Source organism: Mastomys coucha, unplaced genomic scaffold, assembly GCF_008632895.1.
Source record: "Mastomys coucha isolate ucsf_1 unplaced genomic scaffold, UCSF_Mcou_1 pScaffold22, whole genome shotgun sequence".
NCBI classification, from domain to species: domain Eukaryota; kingdom Metazoa; phylum Chordata; class Mammalia; order Rodentia; family Muridae; genus Mastomys; species Mastomys coucha.
Genome location: NW_022196905.1, coordinates 119459261 through 119484007, shown reverse-complemented (window position 1 = coordinate 119484007; position 24747 = coordinate 119459261). Strand labels below are relative to the sequence as shown.

Genomic DNA, 24747 nt, shown 5'->3' with positions numbered 1-24747 from the left:
CCATGAGCTGTCTCTTTGTAGGCTACCAGAGGAGGGGTGGCCATTTCCACATGAATAGTGCCCATGAGTTGTCTCTTGTGCAACTAGAACCCCAGACCTCTGACTGAAGAAATCTCTAACATTCCCCTCACTGACGGAGGGGCAACAACAGGACTAATCACCTGGGTCTGTCTGCTGAGGCAAGAAAAGGGTGACTCTCCTGCATGCTCAGTATTGAAGTGGTTAGCAGTCCTGATGCCCAATGCCCAGTAAGGCCCTGGCAGAGGCAGTCATGCTTCCCAGACCCACCATGTGTAATTCCAGAGCTACACTGGAAACACGCTCAAACACTTGTGTAGGATGGTCATAGTTTTTGCGGGATCATAGTGTCCCCAGGCCTCTACCAGGTACATTACCAGGTACATAAGCAGATGGGGGAAATTGAGGGTGAGGCAGAGGGAGAGACAGACAGAGACAGAGACAGAAGGACAGAGAGAGACAGAGAGGCAGAGAGAGAGGGGTAGGGGAGAATGCCTGCCCCTACATGGAACAGAAATCTGTGTAAAGCCTGCTCCTTGCTTTGTTGGTTGAACAAAGGAGCTGCCTCTGTAACTGTCTATTTTTTTTTCTAATACTTAACAATCTAGGTGGCTCTCCAAGGGACAGCTGCTGCTAATGAGAATGGGGTCCTGAGGTCTTGCCCTATGCGTGCTGGATATCTGTGGGGCTTTCCTGGTGGCCATGAGGGCACCTGTAAGTCCAACACCCTTCAGGCTACCCTGACCACCAGGGCACAGGTGGCAGCCACAAAAGCAATCAATGGTAATTTATTCTCAGCCCTGGTGCTTTTCCTGCAGAGATGGGAACGGCACCGTGCAGGAAGGACTGCACTGAGCTGTCTATCAAGGAGACTGCAACAATTAGATGACCAAGGATTCTTCATGGCCGACTTACAAAGGTCAGGCCCAAGATGAGCTGCCTGGAGAATATAAGATCTGAAAGGACTCAGATTCACCTACAGGAGAATTTAAGGAAAGATGCTCAGAGCTCAGACAAAAGGCTAGACCTCATGAGGCCAGAATCTGCTCACTGGTGCTGTTTCAAGGATAGAGCTTGGCAGCTGGAGGTGGGGAGGGGTCAGAGGGGGCATCAGGAAGGAGAATGAGTAAGAAAGTGTAATGGCATAGGTGTGAAGACACAACAAAACCCATGACTTTGTATTCAAACCTAAAATGTTTGTAACATTGAAGAGTGGGGCCAGGATCTTCTACCTTCCCTGAGTGCCTATGCTAAGGTATTCAGTCAAGAAAAGATTGCTCCAGAACACTGAAGGCCAAGTAAGCTGGAATCCAAATGTCAAGCCTGGCTGTTAAAGACACTTCCAAGGACACTTCTTTAACCTCTGTTCCTGACATCCCTGTGGCCAGTCTGGCCACCAGTGAGACTTCACCTCTAAACGTCACTTCTCATTCTTCCAATTTAGACACTTGTCTCTTCAACACACACACACACACACACACACACACACACACACACACACACACTCCATAGCAGCATGGGAAACTCATTTAGAATTTTTCCTACAAAAGTCTTTCCCTCTATTCTGGGAAAGTCTGAAGTGGTGAAGCATCTTTACTCTGAAGTTCATGGCTCGTTCATGAGTGAATGCATCTATGTATCCACCCACTCCATTCAGCTGTCTACCCAACAACCCATTCATCCATTTATCCATGCATCCATTCACCTACCATCAATCCATTCATTCTTCTACCCATACCTCCATTCGTGTCTACCATCCATTCATACATTCACTATCAACTCACTCATCTATTCATCTATCCATGTGCTTACCCATCCATCTATAGCCCACCCACCCATTCATACCTTCATCCATTTTCCTATTTTAAGGTGCTAAGGACTGAATTCAGGGCCTCATGCACACCACCAAATCAGGAGTTCTACCACTGAGCTACACCCCAAGCCAACGAAGGTCTTTTTTTTTTTTTTTTCCATGATGATTGTTTTCAGTTCTCACACAAAATAATGGGTCCATTATGATGCGTTCACATACTCTCATTCCCCACAACACACATAGGAGAGTCTGTCCATCCCATGGTACATCCTATGTCATAAAAGTATGTATATGCATGTGCATATGTGTGCATCTGTGCATACCCGTGGGTGCACATGTATTTGTGTGTGTGTGTGTGTGTGTGTGTGTGTGTGTGTGTGTGTGTATGTGGTCAAACAGCAAACACACACATCCTTCACCCAGTTGGAAAGTTTGCAGCCATCACTTCTATAATATTTTTCCAGTCCTCTTTCTCCCTCTTCTCTGTTAACTCCAATTTCACATAGAAGTCTTGCTGTTCTCATACAAGGCCCTCAGGCTCAGTTCATGTTTTTCAGGATTTTTTTTCTTTCTATTCTTTGGATCAGATAAGTTCCATTGGCCTAACTTTAAGTTTTCTGATTATCTTTTCCATTGTCTTGAATCATCTGGTAAGCCGTCCAGTTTAAAAAAAAAACAAAAAAAAAAAAACAAAACAAAAAAAAGACTATTTCAGCTGTTCTAAAGTTCAGTGCTAGAATTTTAACTTTGCCCTTTGATAGCTTCTCCTTGGCTCCTGTTTCTATCCACTGGGTCGTGGAGAGAGGACTCATGTTTTGGAGGACTAAAGTGCAAGATCATGTGATCTTGTTGCACTGATCTTGGAGATGACATCACGGCAAGTGTCATGACAAGTGAGGTTGGAGTACATGGGGGGGAAGGTCATTTGATCACACAAGAAGGTGTCAAGCTTATACTAGAAGAAGTAGCTCTCTTCTAGTGAGAACAGGAGTCCTACAAGAACTAAGTCAGTCTTTTCTGAGGGCTGTACTCCAGTGATCAATGACTTCCTCCTAAGCTCTGCCTCTTGAAGGCCCCAACACTTCTCTTCACTGCTATTCAGAAGACCAAAACTGATGCCTACCCCAACATCTGAACCCCAGAGATACACACCACATCTAAACTGCAGAAGACATATTTTCTTTCATTTTTATAATTATTTTGCCTTCTTTGTAATCTTAGTCTCATTATATCAGTTTCCATTGATTGTTATACTTTAATATCTTTTTTTAGGACTGGGTTTGAACACAGGGCTTCAGGCACACTGGGCAAGCGCTCTAGCAAATACCCATACACACCAACCCCACTGTTTGCTTTTCCTATGGCATATGCATTTCATTTCTTGATTCTTACATCAAATAATACTAGGCTGTGATCTAGACACTGCAGAGAGTTATATTGTAGAGGCTCTGCGTTTGGGTATATTCCGGCCTTTGCTTATTAGCTGTACAGTTAATGTAAACATCTCAGAGTTTTCATAATATACAATGGCTCCAGGGTGGAATCTGAGGGCTTCCTGATCCTCTTTGGAAATCCTTACTCATTTTGTTGTAAATCACCCCCAAACTGGGTCTCAGGTTCTTCAAGCATACAAGATTGGAATCTTCTGATTTTGACTTCCCCATGCAGAGCCTTCCTCATACCTTAAACTATGAAACAGGAAACTTAGTAAGTGTTGAACCTGTTGCGAGGGTCTGCTAATGCAGCATTCCCTTTAGGTGTCAAGGGTCAGGGCAGTGGTGGGTGTCACATCTTCTCCCTCTGCCACCTTAGTTCTTAGATTTGCTAGCACTCACATGGTGCAGGTACAGGAAGGTCTGACTCAAGTGTAAGAATGATGTGGGGCTTGCAAGAGGGGTAAGTTGATAAAGGACTTGCAGTGTGAGTGTGAGGAACTGAGTTCAATTCCCCAAGCACTCATACAGAAAGCTAGACATGGTGGTGCATGCCTCTAATCCTCCTACTAGGGAGGCAGAGACAAGAAGAGATCCTTGGAGCTCAGTGGTCAGCTAATCTCAACTAATCAGTGAGTTCCAGACTCAGTAAGAGACCCTCTACCAGAAATTAAGGTGGAGAGTGTTGGAGGAAAACACCAGACACTGGCATCTCACCTCCACACACACATACACACAACTGCATGTGCACCTGCACACAGATACACTCACAGCAAAAGAAGCCCTTCTATGGGGCGTCACAAACAATGGCCATCAGTTTTCAAGTCAAGCATTATTTCAGCTCTGAAAGAGCAAAGAAAATAACTTTAAAGACAAGAGAGGGAGCCAAATCCAATAGCAGCTACTCAAGAGATGGGGACAGGTTTGAGGCCAGCCTGGGCAAACCCAGCATGCCCTTGTCTATGTATTTAACACTGAGAGGCATCCCATTAGCTGAAAACTTGCCCAGAATAGGTGAAATCATGGAGGGCAGGGAGATTGTATTCAGTGATAGTCTAAAATAAGCCCAATTAGAACTTCTAACCTTATTAACCTTAAGCTTTAACAGAGATAAGTCTCAAAATAGGTTGACATTTTGAATGCCACCTGGGTCAGAAATCAGATCACTGTTCCGCTAACCTTCCATCTACCTGATGGCTTTTCAATAAACATCGTCTGTGCAGAAAGTCAATGGGAAGCCATGCCAGCTCCTCTCATTCCGAAGCATATAAATCTCCCTGCATGAGGCGCCGTCCCTCAAGAGACAGGAATTCTCCTGCCACCAATTAATTACCACCAACAACTCCATCCCGGCTTCCATTTAGCCTCTTCTGCTAATTTACAGCTGCCTCAAAAAAAATTTTTTTTAGTTTTTCTTTTTTTTTTTTAATTAGATATTTTTCTTTATTTACATTTCGAAAGATATCCCCTTTCCAGGTTTCCCCTAGGAAAAAAACCCATTCCCTCCCCCTTCCCCCTGCTCACCAACCCACCCTCTCCCGCTTCCCAGACCTGGCATTCCCCTACACTGGGACATAGAACCTTTACAGGGCCAAGGGCCTCTCCTCCCATTGATGGCCAACTAGGCCACCCTCTGCAACATATGCAGCTGGAGCCATGAGTCCCACCATGTGTACTCTTTGGCTAGTGGTTTAGTCCCTGGGAGCTCTGAGGGTACTAGTTAGTTCACATTGTTGTTCTTCCTAAGGGGCTATAAACACCTTCAACTCCTTGGGTCCTTTTTTTTTTTTTTTTTTTTTTTTTTTTTTTGGTTTTTCAAGACAACGTTTCTCTGTGTGTCCCTGGCTGTCCTAGAACTTACTCCGTAGACCAGGCTAACCTCAAACTCAGAGTTCCACCTGCCTCTGCCTCCCAAGTGCTGGGATTAAAGGTGTCTGCCGCCGCCGCCGCCACCACCACCACCACCACGAGGTTCAAAATCAATCTTTTTGGTCACTCACCCTGCCATAATCAGATCTTAAGTCAACCCCAATTGGAAAGGACCTCATATATGTAACCTGTCTCCCTTGCCCTAGGCTGATGGTCTTTTAGAAGACTCTTGAACCGGGGCCCATTCCTCTCTGCCGTAGTGTGAGTGGGAGAAGGGTTTCATCCTACGATCAATAGGTGCCAGATTTGGATATGAAATAACAGGAAATATACTAGTAACCACCTGGATTTTTTTTCTCTATTGTCTCCTGAGACCATTTGTTGACCCAATTACAGAGTCCAAAAATGAGAGGGCATCCTGGGACAGAGAGGGCATCTGTGTGCATACTTGATAAGATTCCCTATGGCTGCAGGGAAGGAGGCCAGAGCTTACGTGGTACTTAGGCCCAATTCCCACTCCTCATCCATTTCAGCCCACCGGTGCATGTCCCCAAGGAAAGGCAAATGAGCGCAGGCTGTGATGACATCTGAATGTGGGTAAGAGCCAGACCAGAGCCCTGGAGGAGAGAGAACACTAATTGCCCTGAAACAAAAGAGCAGCAGGTGCCATCTGCTCTGGTAGCCAAGCCAGGCCACACTAATGAGAGGCCCAAGTAGCTGGGCGGTGGCAGCTAGCTGAACTCTTGTCACCGAGAGCTTGTCCCCTGCACACCTGCCACCAGCAGGGAAGACCTTGAATATGTCTGAGACAAAGCCCAATTTCAAGAGTGCAACTCTGGCCTGGCTTCCATACAACCAGCAATTCCCCGCTAGAATCTCAGCATCCAAGGTAGCACGTGCAAAGCCGGTCCCAGCAAAAAACTGCAGCTTACTCTTTACTAAGGCAACAATGTATCAGCTCTCTGTGAGGGAGGCTGGTGAGCTCCCCCTACCAAAAGATGCCAAGAGACTTGAGTCCACACTTGCTCAACTCCGAATGAGAAGACATGATTGGAGATGTGCGGGCTTTTATGGGAGCTGAACCTTTGAAGTTAAGTATATCTCAGAACACCAAGGTCAGCACACTCAAGAAGACAGACACAAAGCTAGAGACTCACTGGCGCCTGTAGTTCTCCTGAAGACTTTAAAAATGTAGCGTCTTGACCGGGGTCTGGCCTGAAGCTTACTCATTCACCATCAATGGAGATGGCGGAGCATTGTCTAGCACAGGAGGGTAAGACCTTTGGGAGCTCACGTTCTAGTGTGGAGAACCACAACAGGCAAGCAAATAGGATAACCATGCAACAACAAGCACCAGGGGGCCTTCCTTAACTATTGACAGCTCTCACACTCCGAATGTGTGGCAGGGAGTAATGCACATCCATAGACACATATGGAGATCAGAGGAGACACACTGAGTATATGACTCTATCACTCCCTACTTTATTCTCTGGCACAGGATCTCCCACTGAAGTTGCCTTTAGACTGGCATCCAGCAAGTCCCAGCCAGCCTTCTCTTTCCATCTCCCACAATCCTGAGGTTACAGGAGTCACATGTGTGGCCACAACCAACCTTTTATGCGGGTGCCAGAGATTAGAATTCAGGTCTCCATGCTTGCACAAGCACTCAACCACCGAACTGTCTTCCCACCCCTTTGATTTTCTAAGCACATAAGAGGACTGCATTTCTGTGCCCTGAAATTGGGACTCCAGTAGGGATGGGCTGCCTAGCCTAACCAATACATTTTTAAGTCTCCTACTGGGAAAGAATTATTTAATTGAGAGTAGGAAGTCTTTAATTATTAATGAGGAGGTTTATCTGCCTCAGAGTGAGGGGTCACCGTGGCCAGCTCCTAATGGGAGATTTTCAGGGCTCTTTTCCATCTAGCTCATGAAAGATTAGAATTAAGATGGCTATTTCTGGGGGCTAGAGAGATGGCTCAGTGGTTAAGAGCACTGACTGCTCTTCCAGAGGTCCTTCCTGAGTTCAATTCCCAGCAACCACATGGTGGCTCACAACCATCTGTAATGGGATTTGATGCCCTCTTCTGGTATGTCTGAAGATAACAACGGTGTACTCATACACAAAAAATAAATAAATTAATTAATTAATTAATGGTTATTTCTTGATCCACAAAGGGAATTCTTTATACTTTTTGTGAAGCCTAGCTAAGAAATACACAGGTCTCCTATTTACCAGAGCATCTGTCAATCATCCTGGTGTGGGTACCGCCCACTGATCAGCTGAATGAACTCCTAGAGGTCTGCTGTGTGGAAATCTTACTTAAAAAGGAGATGCAGAGTCTCCATGTTGAGTGGTTGCTTTTCACAGAAGATGAGTAACATCTTATAAATTGCTTGGGGCAAGAAAGTGGCTCATCCCTTTGGATGAAGAGATGGAAGCATATTTGGCTAGAAAGGCAAAGGTCTAGGTGACTTAATAACTAAACAAAGAGACAGATGCAGAAGTCAAGGCCAGACCAATGCCTCATGAGGGTCCAAGCCAAAGTTACATGTCTGTGGCTGAAGACCCTGTTCACTTCTCACATCTTTAAAAGTTCCAGATACCAAACTCTCTCTGATTGGATTTGAGATCCATTCATAGGAGGAAATGGAGAGGACTAATTTCTACTGTTTAGCTAAATTGTCATAGCGTCAAAAACATCTTCTGTGTGAATGTATTTAAACCCATAGGCAATTACACCTCTCGGCCTTAATCAGAATGGACTCTTTGTGGTGAGCTATGGTGACTCAGGGCTGAACAGGATTGCTGAGAGTGACAACTGGATGCTCAGCCCTAATTAAGACATAATCCATCCCTTCTAAGGCTTGAGGAAACTTGAAAGGCAGCAAGGGAAGGATGTAAGAGTCATAGAATAGGGGGACGCTCTGTGAAATGCTGTTTTCTGGGCAATACGCAGCTCTCTGCACTAGAAGGGCCATTAGTAGCCAAGCAGGAATGCAAGAGAGGCTGAGGGCCCCATCACTCCATACTGAATGACATGCTACTGGCAAATGAGGGAGAGGAAGTCATTGGCTTCAGTTGTGTGCCCACTGGTGAACCCACCAGGTTCCAATGGAGTCTCAATCCAATGGCCACACAGCTAGCCCTGGTTAAAGTAAATGGGGCCAAAAACCAAAGCTCATGAATCTTGGAAAGAGACTGGGGTGGAAGGATACAGCTGATAGGGGTGGGAGGAAGGTATGAGAAGGTAAGGGGGGGGGGGGGAAGGGTGGCCAGAATACATAATACCCATGCCCATGTATGAATTTGTTAAAGAACTAATAACATTATTTGTTAATCCTCCAGAGGGCTAGAGTGATGGTTCAGCTTTTAAGAGCACCTTCTACGCTTCCAGAGGACCCAAACTCAGTTCCCAACATCCATGGCAGGCTGCTCACAACCTCCTATAATGCCAGCTCCAAGGAATTCATAGCCCTTCTCTGAGCTATGGAGGTACCTACACATAAGTATCTGATATATACACACATAAATACATATAAATAAAGAGATTTAAGAATAAACATTTTAAAGAGTCCTTTAGGATAGAGGATGGGTGGGAGATGGTATAGAAAGAGCCTGCATGCCTTGTCAAAGCAGGATGGAGTCCTTGCTGGCATCCCATACAGTGTGCCAATACAGGAAAAAATAGGCCTGTCACTTCTTAAATTTGAAGAACATCCTTAGTCAAAACTAATTAGGGGCTGGGGATGTGGTCCAGTGGTAGAGTGTTTGCCTAGTATTCATGAGGCCTGGATGTCATATCTAGTGTGTGTGTGTGTGTGTGTGTGTGTGTGTGTGTGTGAGAGAGAGAGAGAGAGAGAGAGAGAGAGAGAGAGAGGAAGGAGGAGGAGGAGGAGGAGGAAGAAGCTGGACATCACACTTTTAATCCCAGCCATTGGGAGGCAAAAGTAGGTAGATCTTTGTGAGCTCCAGGCCAGCCTGGTCTACATGGCAAGTTCCAGGCTAGCTAGAGCTATATGGTGAGATCTTAGAGGAGAAAGGAAAGAAGAGAGGGAGGGAGGAAGGGAGGGAGGGAGGGATGAATGGATGGATGGATGGATGGATGGATGGATGGATAGATGGATGGATGGATGGATGGATGGAAAGAGAGAGGCAGAGACAGAGCGAGAAAGAAGGGAGAGAGGGAATATAAGTAGGTAAGATATATAGATAAGGTGAAAATACATTTCCAACCTAACGACTCAGAAGTCTGTCTCAAATGTTTCCACCCAGAGCAACAGCCGAGGGGACCAGAGAAGGTGAGCTACAGGCTCCAGGGAGCAGAGCCAACAAAGGGCAGCTGAGGCTGAGCAACCAATTGGTCTTCGAAGAGAATGGAAGCCAGAGCGACTTGAAGGATGGCTGCCTCTCATCGGGCACCTCAGAGCCCAGTGTGGTGAACTTGCAGGCTGAGAAGTATGGGCATTGCAGCTGCGCCAAGCAGGGAGGTGCGGCTGGAGTACACCATCACAATAGAACCAAACCTGACCACTGACGTTGTTCCCAGCCTAGAGGAAGGCTGCACAGACAAACATAGAGCACCTTATGAAAACAACAGACAAGGAAGAGAGACGGGGCGATGGACCGTGAGGGGAAGCTTGGTAAGGTGGACCTAAGGCTTGAAGCTCTAGGGACCCTGAAGGGAAGGTAGGAGCTTCGCCTGCTTCCAGTACCAGGCCCCTGTCACGTAACTACAGCCTTCCATAGAGAGAATTGTGGCCATTAGTCACATAAGGGCCGCACCTCTAACACCCTCCACGTGTAGATGAGGCATCCCTAACATCTCACACCAAGCCAATAGGAAGCACCTACTATCAGACCCCAACCCACCCCAAAACTGTATATAAGATCCTATCCAGAAGGAATAAAAGTGTGTGAGAGAATTTTAAAAAAAAAAAAGAGGTAACTCTGTTCAAGTCCTTTCCCCTTCGCTTAAACCCTCCCGTCTGATAGGCCAGAGATCTCCCCAGATAGCCACTGGTACACAGACCGGCACCTGGGAAATTGAAAACTTGACCTTTCTGTTGGGGGGGTCATCTCTGGGTCCTCGCTATGTATGAGTCACCTCCCTGAGAACTCAGGCCAAGGGGAGAGATGCAGAGATGAGGGAGGCTGAGAGCTGGAGAGAGAGTCTCGTCCTGCCAGGTTCCAGGTCCAGCCAAGGAGTTTCTGGGGGCTTCCATAGGCTCTGCTATGCTAACGAGGCTACATTACGAAGGCTCCTGGCCCAAGTCTTATCCTGTGCTGGAATCTCAGAGACCAGCTTGGAAAGGCCTCGGGCTGTGACAAACACTTGAGGCCCAGCGGTGAAGATGAAGGTCAACACGGCCAGCCACCTTTCTCCAATTCGGATTGTAACAGGCACAGCCTGTCCAACAAAGGAGTCCACTAGGAAAACTAGCTGGCGGTCACCTCAAGAGACAGATGCTAAGCCGCCTGCAGATGCTTCTGAACACATCCCAGCACAAATGGTTCAGGCCCCACCCACTAAGCTAGACACCCCCTCCCTGCCCAGTCCTGCAAGAGGAGGAGAGAGTGGGAAGCTACCTCTTAGAAACCCATGGAAATCCACATGTCTCTACTGTGGACCGCTTCCACTCCGAAGGATTATCCGCCCTTTCTGATTAAATCTCTCCTCGTTTCTGGTAATATCCTGAAAATCCAATTTATTAACTCAGCTTAATTGCCACTCTGACAGCTGGCTCTGCTGGCTCCTTTTCATCTTAACCACACTCCCCACAGGATGACAACTCTTCCATTGCTCCTCATGGAAACTGATGTGGCCATCATTGAGGAAGGAGTGAGGAGTGTCTCTCACACCGACGTGACCGGGTAGCAGAGCGAGACACAGCCATGCTAGCAGGCTCTCTCTCCTGTTGACCCCTTTATTCCATTTGGGCTCTCAGCCTGTGCAAAGGTGCTATCTATATCCGGGGTACACCTTTCCCTCTTAGTTCATCCCTTCTGGGTAAACATTCAAAGACACAATAATATTCATCTCCTAGGTGATTCCAAATCCCATCATGATGGTAATCAAGGTTAACTAGGCATTTACCATGGCAACCTCATACATAACACTTCTGATTGAACCGTACTAGAGCCATCCCTGTACCCCTGTCCCAAATACTCATGTCTGCCACAGAATATGAAATTCCTTTCGACCTGCTTCAAGTATCCTAGTTAGCTTTCTCTTGCTGTGATAAAACGCCAGGACCTAAGGCAACTTGAGACATAAAGGTTTTAGTCTGTTTACAACGTATAGTCCATCACAGAAGGAAACCAAGGCGGGAACCTGGAGGTAGGAACTGAAGCACAGGCCATGGAGGAGTACTCCTTACTAGCTTGCTCCTCATGGTTTGCTCAGCCTGCTTTCTTACAGCACCCAGGACCACAATTTGAGGGGTGGTCCTGCCCAAGGGAGCTGGATTCTCCAACATCCATCATTAATCAAAAAAAATATCCCAAGAGTTGCCTGCAGGCCAATCTGATAGACATATTTTCTCAGTTGAGGTTCTCTCAATCCCAGATGACCCAGCCTGTGTTAAACTGACAAAAGACATGTATAGCAAGAACCCTCTCCCCGCCACACACACACAGTCTTAACACGGTCTAAAGCAAGGTTCCCAGCTTTTTAGAGGATTGAATGACCCTTTCACAGGGGTTGCCTAAGAACATCAGAAAACACAGATATTTACATTATGATTCATAACAGTAGTAAAATTACAGTTAGGAAGTAGCAACCAAAATAATGTTAGGGTCAGGGGTCACCACAGTGTGGGGAACTGTATTAAACGGTCACAGCATTAGGAAGGCTGAGAACCACTGGTATAAAATGTCAGAGTTAAAACCTCCTCTGAGATGCAAGATAAATGCTCAACAATGAGTCCACGCAAATCAGAAAACACGTTATAGACCCCGAAATACAATGGCAGAGAGGAAACATCCCACTGATAGAGCAGGAAGGAGAGCGGGGAAGGGATATCAGACCAAGCAGGACTGGAAATCAAGAGGGTTATCATGAAACGCTATGCTTGGCTTCCAGAGTGAGCTCCAGGAGCCTGAGCAGACTCATCCCATGGATTTGCTGCCTGTAGCCCACAGGGCTACTCTCTTGTGATAGCTATGAGCTATATTTAGCTGAGAGAGTCCATTACAGGTGGCTTTCCCCCATGGCTATTTCAAACCACTGACATCACCAGGATCCTAGTGTCATCATGGCCAATTCCACCTCCTCCCCACAACTTCACAGCCTCCCTCTCACGGATCCTGACCCTGCTACACTCATCCCACACTACCCCCAGCCCTAGACATATATGGGTTGAGAGCAAACAGAAAAATACCCATAATGCTGTGGGACCCCAGACATACAACAGCTGAATGGGAGAAATTAAAGGTCAAGTGAATGTTCTCAGCTTTTGTGTACATTTGAGTGTTTTGCCCATGATTCTATCTGTACATGTACAATGCCCACAGAGACCATAAGATGGCATCAGATCCTCCAGAACTGGAATTAAAGGTGGTTGTGAGCTGCCAAGTAGTGCTGGGAACTGAACCCAGGTCCTCTGGAAGAGCAGCCAGTACTCTTAACCATTGATCCATCATCTCTCCAACCCCATCAACTCTTGAGGGATTAAGCTGGGATGCATAGACCAAAGGAACAAGGTCATCATTGTGTGAGATGCCATGATGCTACAGCCACAGATGGCATAAGCCTAGATTAAATGTGTCTCTGAGGGGACTTTGGCCAGTGACAGGTCTATCAGCATAACACCTGTATCACTCACGTAAGAGCTGTGGGTTGATCTTTATGATATTTCATATTAGCAATGCATTGCTACTTAATGCGTTATCCTAAATGTGAAAGATTTGAAAAACAGGGGCTGGCGAGATGGCTCAACGGGGAAGAGCACTGACTGCTCTTCCGAAGGTCCTGAGTTCAGATCCCAGCAATCACATGGTGGCTCACAACCACCCATAATGAGATCTGACGCCTTCCTCTGGCGCATCTGAAGACAGCTACAGTGAATTATGCCAGAGTGAGTGGGGCTGACAGAGTGAGTGCGGCCAGAGCAAGCGGGGCCCGGCAGAGGTCCTGAGTTCAATTCCCAGCAGCCACACACATGATGGCTCATGGCCATCTGTACAGCTCCAGTGTACTCATACACATAAAATAAATAAAATAAATCTTAAAAAAAAAAGATTTGAAAAGCAGATATAACATACTTCCATGTTTCAAAGACATTCTCTGAGTCAAGATGTCACGCAGCCTTGGGCTTATGACTTAGAGGGTACCTCTGTGGCTGTGGGCAGGAAGCCTCAGGTCTTTACCATGGGGCCTCCCCACTGAGCTGTGGCAGCCCTGTGACATAGCAGCTGGGTCCCAGAATCAATGGCTGAAGGGCATGGAGGAAGGAACAATGCCTTTGTGAGCCTCATCTTTCTGTAGTCACTTCTGTGTCATACCTGGTAGAAGTGGGTTGCTCAGTCCTACCACAATATGGAGTCACTGGTGTCTTAAGGGTGTTTTCCCACCAAAATTCACAACATAATGTCCAAACTTCCTAGGCACATTCTTCCTGTCCAAGCTCCAGGACCGTATGAAGCTACAGGTCAGCTCTCTTGCACCTGAAACCATTCAAGCTGGCTCTCTCTTTCTTTAGACAGTATGTGGCATTTAACTTTAATACTGAAATATATGGGCTTGGTCATCAGAATGCCAAGTTTTTATGTGGTAGCCATGTGTGTACCCATTTTACAAGTTTGTGCCATGTATCAGCAGTGGGATGCTGGGCAAGTCATGTAACTGTTCTCACCCTTAACTTTCTCACTCAGAAAGGAAGAGCCTGGATTCCCAGCTTCTGTCGAGTTAGACACCAATGATTTCTCTGAGCTAGTTATCTGAGATTTTATAACAAGAGTTCTAAGTCAGAGGAAAGGGGATGGATGCACTTGCCAATAAACTACAAAGAATGCCTTAGGACTAATAAACAGGAAGGAACAGGGAGAGGGAGATGGGGGAGATGAGTGCTGACTGGTAAAGATACACGCTTCTGTGTGATACATTTACTGTCAGTTTCTTCAGTTCATCATCTTCTATAATCCTAAATCCCCTGAATAAATAGGATATCACCCAGCTTCTTGTGTAACCTACCTTGTTAGGTGTTTCTGCAGAAAGCACTTCAAAACTGGACGGCTTAAAACTACATCCAGGGTGCCTGGCAGGGCTTGCTGTGTAAGCCAGACCAGAGTTTAGATCTACCCAATCCACATATACACTAGTGATCATAGAAGCCCACCTGTAATTCTAGCTTAGGAAGGTGGAGACCAGGATTGCCCCAGAGCAAGCTAGCTAGCCAGACTAGACATATGAGCAAGCTCTGGGTTTGACTGAGAGATCCTGCCTCAGAGAATGATATAGAAGACCAACTGAGAGATATTAGATTCTGACATCAACCTTGGGCCTACACACACACACACATATCTGTACTGCATCTCCACATATACATGTGCCCCCATTCCCCTGCCTAATAGAAACACACTTTGGTGGTTTGAATGAAAATGACCCCCATGGGCTCACAGAGAGTGGCACTATTAGGAAGTGTGTGGCCTTATTTGGGGAAAGTATGTCCCTGGAGGTGGGCTTTGAGGTTTCAGAAGCTCAAGCCAGGCCCAGTGGCTCACACATTCTTTATGCTGCCTGCTGATTCAGATGTAGAACTCTCAGCTACCTCTCCAGCACCAGGTCTTCCCGCCGCAATGCTTCCCGCCATGATGCTAAGGAAGTAAAACCTCTGAACAGTAAGCCAGCCCCAGTGAAAGGTTTCTCTTCATAAGAGTTGCTGCGGTCATGGTGTCTCTTCACAGCTCTAGAAATCCTACATAAGATATGCAGATATGCACACACACAGCTAGAAGAGAAGGAGGAAGAAAGAAAGAAGGAAAGAGAAAGAAAGAAAGAAAGAAAGAAAGAAAGAAAGAAAGAAAGAAAGAAAGAAAGAAAGAAAGAAAGAAAGGAAGGAAGGAAGAAAGGAAGGAAAGAAGGGATGGAAGAAGGAAGGAAGGAAGGAAGGAAGGAAGGAAGGAAGGAAGGAAGGAAGGAATGTATCATTCAGCAGAGATACATGTGAGGCTAAGTCAAGGCCAGAGAAAGGGCTGCCAGCTCAACCCAAACTACAGGCGCTTCTGCTAACAGCTTCCATCTTACACAAGTTCATTTAAGGGGGAAATCTCTCTCTAGCAAAAAAGATAGAAAGAAAGAAAGAAAGAGAAAGAAAGAAAGACAGAGGGAGGAAGGGAGGGAGGGAGGGAAGGAAGGAAGGAAGGAAGGAAGGAAAGAAGGAAGGAAGGAAGGAAGGAAGGAAAACTGAGAAGCAATCCTAATCACCATCTTCTCTGTCTTAGGACCCTGGCTAGTCAGTCACCTAGCTGGATAGCAGACCCAGGGGACCCAGGGCTTTGACCCTTTTCCTCCCCTTGAATTCCCGTTATCTAGAACGTTTCCTTCCAACTCCTAGGCAACACTGTCAAGTTAAGAAAGTTCCTTCCTGTTTGCCTGCTGCTAAGAGTGTCTGCATAAAGGATGAGTTAGAAGCTGTTTTCATCCTTAAAGCTCTGAGCAGCCCTCCCCCACACTGCTCTCGGAACACGAGGATGAGATGAGAGAAAAGAGAGGCAAGAAACCCACTTCTGATAACACAGGAGAGCGTTCGGGAGGTGATAAAGGTCTGAACTCTAAGACAACTCAAAGTCAGAAGGACATGTTGTCAAAAGAAAAAAAAAATGTAAACCAGGAAGCTGACATTTACGTAAGGATGCCCTAAGAGAGAAACTGCAGGAAGAAAACACAGCATGCTAAGCTCTGCGCTCCTCTGGACATTTCTTTTCCTCCTCCTGAACTCCCAGGAGAAGTGTGCCTCTGGACTCCCCCCAGGGGCCTCTTCCCCACATGCACACGCTGACCAGTGGAATGCAGCTGAAGAAGATGCCAGCCGCTTCCGGTGGCTGGCCTTTGAAAGGTGCCTGCCAGCTCTTGGGGCAGTTTCCATGGAAACAAGGATGGCATAGCAACAGGCAAAGATTCCACATGACACAAGCCGAGGACCGGGAAGCAGCCAGGGTCTCTTGGAGAAGCACCGCTTGGACTCAGATACAGCCACTTGGATGTCACTCAGAAATGCCATCCAAGCCTCATCAGACTGTGAAGCTACTGAGAGGAGCCCTTCATTACAACAGCTAACAGTGATTACGCTAACTAACTCGAAGAGCTAGAGGTGGGGGCTGGGCAGTCAGAGTGGTCAATGATAGTATATCCCGGTGGAGGTTTGAGGAATCCCAATCTTCTTTCTACTCACTGGCATTCACCCTCAGACTCAGGGAAGAAAGAACGTCCTTGGTTTTTCTCTGAGTAACCAAGGATCTGGTCCAGCATCTAGGCTGGTGAGATGGCTCAGCTCAGTGGGTAAAGGAGCTTGCTGCCAAAGCCTAATGACCTGAGTTAAATCCCTGGGGCCCAAATGGTAGAAGGAGAGAACTGATTTTCTGCAAGTGGTCCTCTGGCCTACACACATACACACACACACACACCATGTCCTACGCATGCCCACACATATATAAACACAATAAATGAATGGAGGGGGAGACAAACCAACATCTACCAAAGCTATCTAATAAGAGTTCTGGAAGGTGGTTGTATAGAATTTCAAAGAAGAAAGAGAATCGTAGGGCCTGCAATTATAAGTAATAGAACACAGGCTCTCTACAACCTCAGGGTAAATGTTCAAGCCCCCGCCACTCTCTGGTGAGGGAAGAGAACAATGGTGGCCAGACTCCTTGGGGTCTGGGGTTGTTCATTTCCCACTCAAAATCTCCTTAGCTTCAGATGGGCGAAGGACATAAGTTCAACGTCCATCAACAACAATACACACACAGCGAGGCCACCATTAAGCCCAATGAAGCTATTAAGACAATCAAGAGGCCTTAGGGCAGCCAGCAAATGAGCCCATTTGTCTTCTGACACCAGGAAGAAAGCTTAGAAACTCTCAGAGCCCTGAAAATTATCATATTTAGGAGGCAAAATAATGTTCATGGAGTGGAGAGGGGAGCCTGGAACAACCTCACAGTCTTTTGACACACTCTAACATGGCTTCTCAAAGCTTTTAGGCACCACGCAGATCTGCAGGACACTGATAAAGATGTGTTCTCTCTGGCCCAGAAGTTTGTGTCACTGTAACCATGTCGGCTTGTATAAGATCAGCCACCTTGCTCTGGTAAATTAAAAAAAAAATTTCAAAATAGGTTTCTCAGTCACTCACCCAAGGGAATCAGCCTCAAACAGCCAGCAAATAGCAGAGGAAAGGTTTTGTTTGGTCTTAAAACGTTTGTTTTCTTTATGGTTATGTATACATGCATGTATCTGCTTGCATTTACTTGAATCACATGCATGCAGGTTTCCTCGGAGGCCAGAAGAAGGTGCCAGATTCTCCAGGGGCTGGAGTTACAGGCAGTCGTAAGCTGTCCTATGAGGTTGAGGGACCTCTACAAGAGCAGCGAGTGCTCTGAAAGGCTGAGCCATCTCCCTGGCCCCCAGGGTGAATATTGACTTCCAGACAGGGCAACCCCATGGCCTCACTGACGGCCTACACGGCATGAGGTGAGATGGCGACAAGCCAGCAGTTTAACTCAAGATGTACTGAGTCCAAACCACTGCAACAACAGTAGGCAAAGGGAAGTGGGCGCCAGCGAGCAAGCTCACTCCTGACTTTACATCCCACTCTCCTGCTGGGGACATAATTGTGGTCCTTTTTGTCCAAGTTCTCAGTACTAAAGTGTGTGTGTGTGTGTGTGTGTGTGTGTGTGTGTGTGTGTGTGTGTGTGTATGCATATGTGTATATGTGTATGTGCATATGTGTATATATGTGTCTGTGTCTCTGTCTATGACATGTATGTCTGTATGCACATGTATAATGCATATATATGTGTGTATGTCTGTGTGCACATGTATATGTACATGTATTTGCATAATCATATGTATAATGTATATGTGTATGTATGTATATGTGTGTCTGTGTCTATGTTGTTTATGTCCGTGTATATATGCATATGTATATTATATGTGTGCATGTCTGTGTCATGTATGTCTGTGTGTATATATGCATATATGTGTGTGTGTATATATGTATAATGTGTATGTGTGTTTGCACCTGTGTGCATATGTATATATATATGCATATTCATATATATAGTGTGTATGTGTACATGTGTATGCATGTATATATATGTGTGTGTGTGTACACATATGTATATATTTATGTGTATGTCTGTGTCCATGTCTTGTGTATCTGTGTGTGCATATGCATATGTATAATGTACATGTGTGTATGTGTGTATTTGAGTGTATATGTATATGTGTGTGTCTGTGCATATATATGTATATATATTTGTATGTGTGTAGGTGTATCTAAACTGTGTTTAAACTAGGCATGTCTCAAGACTTGGAGGAATGAATAAGCTATGTGTAAGGGATATTCCTGCATCTGTTTTATGCATCCTGTATCTCTGACCACACCACCTATACCTATCAAGAGGTACAGAGAGAAGAGGGGGGGGGTTCTCATCTTCTCCAGGTCCTTGTACATACTAGACAAGTGTTCTAGCACTGAGCTGCACCCCTGCCTCTGATGGGCATTATTTTTGGTCCGTAGGCAAGCTCTACATTCAGTTCTTGGGGCAAGTTTTCAGAAACATATAATAAATTGTTTCTGTGTGATAAAGACTTAGAGAGCTCCAGTCCCTCTGGGTCCTGGGTTTGCCGCAAGGCAAGAGGAGGAGTTAGACCTTTATGAAGGTCATAAAGGGCTGAGAGGCATTGTGGCAGCTGGTTCCAATCCAGTGAGCTAATATTGCTAAGTGGTCAGGGGAGCACAGAGCACAGAGAACCAGCAACAAAAGCTGCTAGCAGGACCCAGTCAACTGAGAATGTGGGAGGAGACGCACAGAGGGCTTCCAAGAGAAGGAAAGTAAAAAGAGTCATGCTACACCCATCCACTTTGCAGAAGTCAGATAAAAAGAACATGCAGCTGGGGAAGAGAGGTGGCGCCTTTAACCCTGGCGCTTGAGAGGGCAGAGGCAGAAGCAGGCAGATCTCTGAGTTCAGAGCCAGCCTGGTCTACCGAGTTCCAGGACAGCCAGGGCTACACAGAGAAACCCTGTCTTGAAAAAAAATCAAAACAAAAAATGGAAGCCACGGACACAGAACATCCAAGCCAGACGCAGCCGGCCTGGTCTCTGAGAGTCTGTCCTCCAGCCTCAGTAAAAACAATCTAGTGACCAAGCTCAGCAGCACAGGCTGTGATCCTAGGTATTTGGGAGGCTGGAGCAGGAGGATCGTTAAGTTTTATCTGGGAGACAGGGAACTCAAGGCCAGCCTGAACAGCTCCATGAATCTGGTCTCAAAATGAAAAGTGAGTAAGAGAGCTGGGGATGTGGCTGTGCGGCAGAGCTTTCCCGGCATGCAGGAAGTCCTGGGTTCCATCCTAACACTGAAACAAACAAACAAGTCTAAGATGAGGAGCCCGGCGAGCCCGGCACTCCAGATTTACACCAGCTCCCCCGGTCCAGCCCTCTGAGCACCCTGAGTCAGTCACCCAACATAAGCACCACGTGAAAGCATCCTACGGTGGTCAGATCTGGTTTTCAACAGAGGCTTCCTGGATACGGCTTCCTGGAGCAAAATTTGTTGACATTTTTGGAGGACACAGGCTGTTTTTGAACATAAGCTGAAAACGCAGGACCCTCAGGGAGTCTGCACAGTGTGACTGAAACGCTCTATCACCTCCTCGGGTACAGGGCGCCTGCCAAGCTACCTGGACCAAGCCTGTGTCTATCTTCTTGACTTAAGCACTGATTGGCTGGTCACGTCCCCGCCCTGCAGAGCAGGTCCCGCGACTTAAGATCCTAATCCTGATGCCCACGTGGCAAGACAGGACTTCGAAGAAGAAATCCAGGCACTGATGGAAATAAATAGAACTCGCTGTCAACCCATGCATGGAAGTTAAAGAGCCTGCTCTTAGAGAAGGCAGCACGCAGGGTGAGGTGGCTCAGTGGGTAGAGACGCTGTTGACAAGCTTGATGACTTGAGTTCAATCCCCCCAGATGAACATGGGGGGAGGAAAGACCCAATTTACACAAGTTGTCCTCTGATTTCCACTTGTGTACTGTGGCCTTCATACACACACACTCACACACACACACACATGCTTATGACTATACATACATGCATGCATGCACTGTTGAAGTTAGGCCCCCATTCTGGTTAGGCCCCAGTTCTGCCTCCAGCCCCATGCTCCCAGAAATAAGACTAAGACTTAAATTATATTTGGTCATATAGCCAAGCTCTGCTCTGACTAGATCATAGCTAAAGATAACACCACCCCCCTTTTTTTTTCAAGACAGGGTTTCTCTGTGTAGCCTTGGCTGTCCTGGAACTCACTCTGTAGACCAGGCTGGCCTCGAACTCAGAAATCCACCTGCCTCTGCCTCCCAAGGGCTGAGATTAGAAGCGTGCGCCACCACTAACCTACAGTTTGCCACATGGCAGGTTACCTGTGCTCAGGTACCCTGCATCACATCTTTCCTGGCTCCTCTCCCTGCCTCTTTTCTCTCCCAGAATTCTTTCCCATAGGCCATAGGCTTTTTGATTGACAGGTGAGGCATCCATAAAGTACACAAGATGATCTCTCTACAATGCACAAGTGCACAAAAAAGTATGTAGAAATAACAAATGTTTGAGCAAGACCCCTCAGCAACTATAGGTGCTTTCCACCAAGCCTGGTGACCTGAACTCACTCCTGGGGACCCACATGACAGAGGCAGTAACTGACTCCCAGTAGTTGCCCCCTGGTTCCTACACATGCGTACGCACATTAGCACAAGCCCATGAGTAAATAATTTTTAAGCTATAAAACAAATTCAAATAACTCAAAATTCCCAAACAAGTGTGTTGAGAGTTCATCTCGAGACCTCAAAAGCTGAACATTAAAGTTGAAAATAATGTAAGAATTCAACACCAAAATAAAGTAAATTTTACCTTCAAGTGAGAAAAGACAAAACTTTAGATTCTTGGGGAAAGGGCCACCAAAATACTGCTCTTAGGAGAAAAAAATAGCGAAGAAATGGATGACCATGTTAACTGTAGGATTTTCCAGAACTTTCTCTCTTAAGAAAAGGGTGCATCTCATGGGACATTGAAAATGTGCTCCATAAATCGTAATGAACTGTGTTACTCGTTGTCTGTATGGTTCACTTTTCTCACTGTGAATTTTTAAAATTATGATAATATCTCGATTGACTTTGAATCTTTTCATGATCCATTCAGACACCTCCTGGTGAATATGAAATATATAACACCTTTTTTTAAAAGGATGGATATTTAGATTTTATTCAAAACCCAATGAGAATCAGGGGCTTAGCTGATAAATAGCAAAATAATGAAGATGGTGATAGTGGTGGTGATGATGGCAATAATGATCATCATCATATTCAGGGATTGATGGATGCCTCAATCTAACAGGGTTGATATCAGCGTGGCTCAGTGGTAGAGCCCCTGCCTAGAATCCCCCAGGGAGGGGCTGGGGGTGTGGCTCAGAGACAGAGCACTTAACTAGCATATGTGAGTCCTGGACTCCATTCTTACTATCACACCACATATACACCCGTGCTCGCATGCGTGCGCGTGCACACACACACATACACATACACACAATCCAATTACTATACAACTCAGCACTTCTAGATATTTCCACACATTATCCCCTTATCCGAGCAAGAGAAATGGAAAGGAGGGACTGAGACACTTGACTATGAAAGCTCATGGCTGTCCCACCACTGAAAGAGAGAGATACCAAACATCCTCTACAGGCAGCATGAAGCACAGACATACAACAACTTGCGATTCAACACTGAGGAGGCAGAGCAGGAGAAGCACAGAAATATCAAGGCCAACATGGTCTACAAAGCAAGGTCAAGGTTCAAGCACCCCTCACTGCTTAAAGTTAAGGACTGACGCCTCCCTGGGTCTGCCACAGAAATCCACAACAAGCTGATCTGCACAGAGGTCTGGGGTGGGCACGGCCCTCACACGGTCTCCCAAGACAGGCCTCCTACAGCTCCAGGTAATGAGACTATTGGAAAACCCAGTTTCACGTTCAGAACTTCCATCTTCCCTCTTCCGTGACAAAGAACCTCCTTCAGGATCGATGGTGCACGTCCAAGATCCCAGCACTTTTCCAGGAGGCAGAAGCAAGAGAGTCCTGAGGTCTAGGCCAACTTGAGCTACACTGTAAGAACTGGACCCATGGAGTCTCTTTCCCTCTACTGATCAGCAGCAGCCTGTGAGTTGAGCATGATGCAGGTGACCAGGTCGTGAAGCACCTTGTAGCCTGGCAGTAGCTTCTGGGTGTGGCCAGGATGCTGATAGAAAAGCTCAGCAGAGGAATGATCCAAACCCATCACTCAAGCCCAGCTTTAGTGCTCCAGCTGCCTGCCGTGGGGACAGCTCCCTGGAAGGGATTCTATTTCTTTTTCCTTTTCCCACTAGTAACAGGGAACAGGGTGATTTCCACCATCCTCTGAGCTGCCCTCTCCACCCACATGCCAGAGGCTGCTTGTTCCCAGAGCTTCAAGCAGGCTGAGGTAGAATGTAAAAGAAGGTGACAGGTGTCAGAATCAAAATGGAGCAGCTTCCGTCACCCCAAGCAGAAGCAGAGTCAATAATGCCAGGGGTTTGTGGAGGACAGGGAAATCCCGACACATGATGCCTGAGAAGACTCTGCCAGGGGCACAGGCTTGCACTCAAGCCCCTGTCACCTTTCACGGCAAACCCTTCTGCTAGGATCCCTGTACAGCAGGGGTCTGCTCAGCCTTAGACTGGGAACACTTTTGTTATCCACTACTGTCGATAACAATTACTGCTTTGAAATACCCTTCTTGTTATTTGTCTTTAAGCCTTCACCTGGAGCTGAGGACATGACTCTCAGTGAGTAAATACTCACCATATAAACATGAGGGCTTGAATCAGTTCCCAACATCTCCTTTTTTAAGAATCCAGATGTGGCCGGGCAGTGGTGGCACACGCCTTTAATCCCAGCACTTGGGAGGCAGAGGCAGGAGGATTTCTGAGTTCAAGGCCAGTCTGGTCTACAGAGTGAGTTCTAGGACAGCCAGGGCTATACAGAGAAACCCTGTCTCAAAAAACAAAAATAAAAGAAAGAAAGAAAGAAAGGAAGAAAGAAAGAAAGAAAGAAAGAAAGAAAGAAAGGAAGGAAGGAAGGAAGGAAGGAAGAAAGAAAGAAAGGAAGAAAGAAAGAAAGAGAACCCAGAGGTGGAACTATGAGTTTGAAATCCCAGCAGTGGGGCAGCAGAGACAGGTGGATCCCTGGGGCTCAATAGACAGATAGCCTGGCCTAATTGGCTAGTTCTAGGACAGTGAATAACACTGCCCCAAACAAAACAAAACAAAAAACAAAACAAAACAAAAAACAAAACAGGTTGATGGTTCCTGAGAAATGGCAAAGTTTTCCTCTGTCCTCCAAATATATGCCCATACTGGTGCATACATGCCTAAACACACATGAACATCTTTGTGTACACACACATACACACACACATACACACACACACCATGCAGAGAGAGAGAGAGAGAGAGAGAGAGAGAGAGAGACTTCCCTTTGACTCAAAACTTCTTCAATATGTTCATGGATTACTATAGTACCCAAGTCTCACAGTAAGGTCATTCCCAAATGTGTACTGTTGATAGCACCTGACTTGTATGTATCATGAGGGGTGGAGATAAAACCAGAATGATTGACAGATAGCCCAGCTATTGAGGGGAAAGGCAGGCTTGTGGATACAATAACAAAAATTTAAACCATCTTGAATGGCCATCTATGTCACACAGACATCTCAAACTAGATACTACCAAAACACATAATGTCACTGGCTTGGACAACCAAATAAAACTGAGGCAATATAACAGTGTGTTTGGTATCAGGGCACTCCTACAGGACACTGAGAAGGGAACCTCTCACATGGCAATGTGGACTGACAGCAAGGCCAGTATTAGGGTATAAAAAGAAATGCACCAAGAAAAATTGAGAGAAATCATTGCATCAGACATGAAGAAATGCTACTGTAGTCTTAGCACTCTGGAGGCTGAGATAAGAGGATCACAAGCTGGAGACCACCCTGGGCTACATGAGAACTTGGAAAGGGGAATAGAGAGACAAAGAGACAGAGAGAGAGGAGAGAGAAGGGGTTGATTTGTGAACCAGGTTGACTGAGTCATGACTAGGAGGTTTACCAGATGTTCCTCTACAGACTATATTGATCAAACACTCTAAGAAGGTTTATAAGTACGAAAGCTAAGCTAGGCATCACTGCAGAGGGGTCTAGGAGCCAGAGCCTGTCCATCAGGAAATTAGTCTGGGTCACAGGGCCTCAGGGGTGGTGGAAGGCCAGGCTAGCCTTCTGACAAGCATTTCTCACTGTCTGGCCCTGTTTAGGTCAGCCAGGACATT

General features: G+C 46.3%; 1 protein-coding gene across 2 annotated transcripts in view; it reads right to left on the bottom strand.

Annotated features, from left to right (window-relative positions):
* LOC116068454 (transmembrane protein 132B) overlaps positions 1–24747 on the bottom strand; it is a 337983-nt gene that overhangs the window by 132955 nt on the left and 180281 nt on the right. The window contains exon 1 of one of the 2 annotated variants that reach the window (XM_031338010.1): positions 1864–1970. The exons of the other annotated variant lie outside the window; for it this stretch is intronic. The gene's annotated coding sequence lies outside the window, so the exon portion shown is untranslated. Of the gene's footprint in view, positions 1–1863; positions 1971–24747 lie in introns of those variants that run through there. 2 annotated transcript variants of the gene reach the window in all.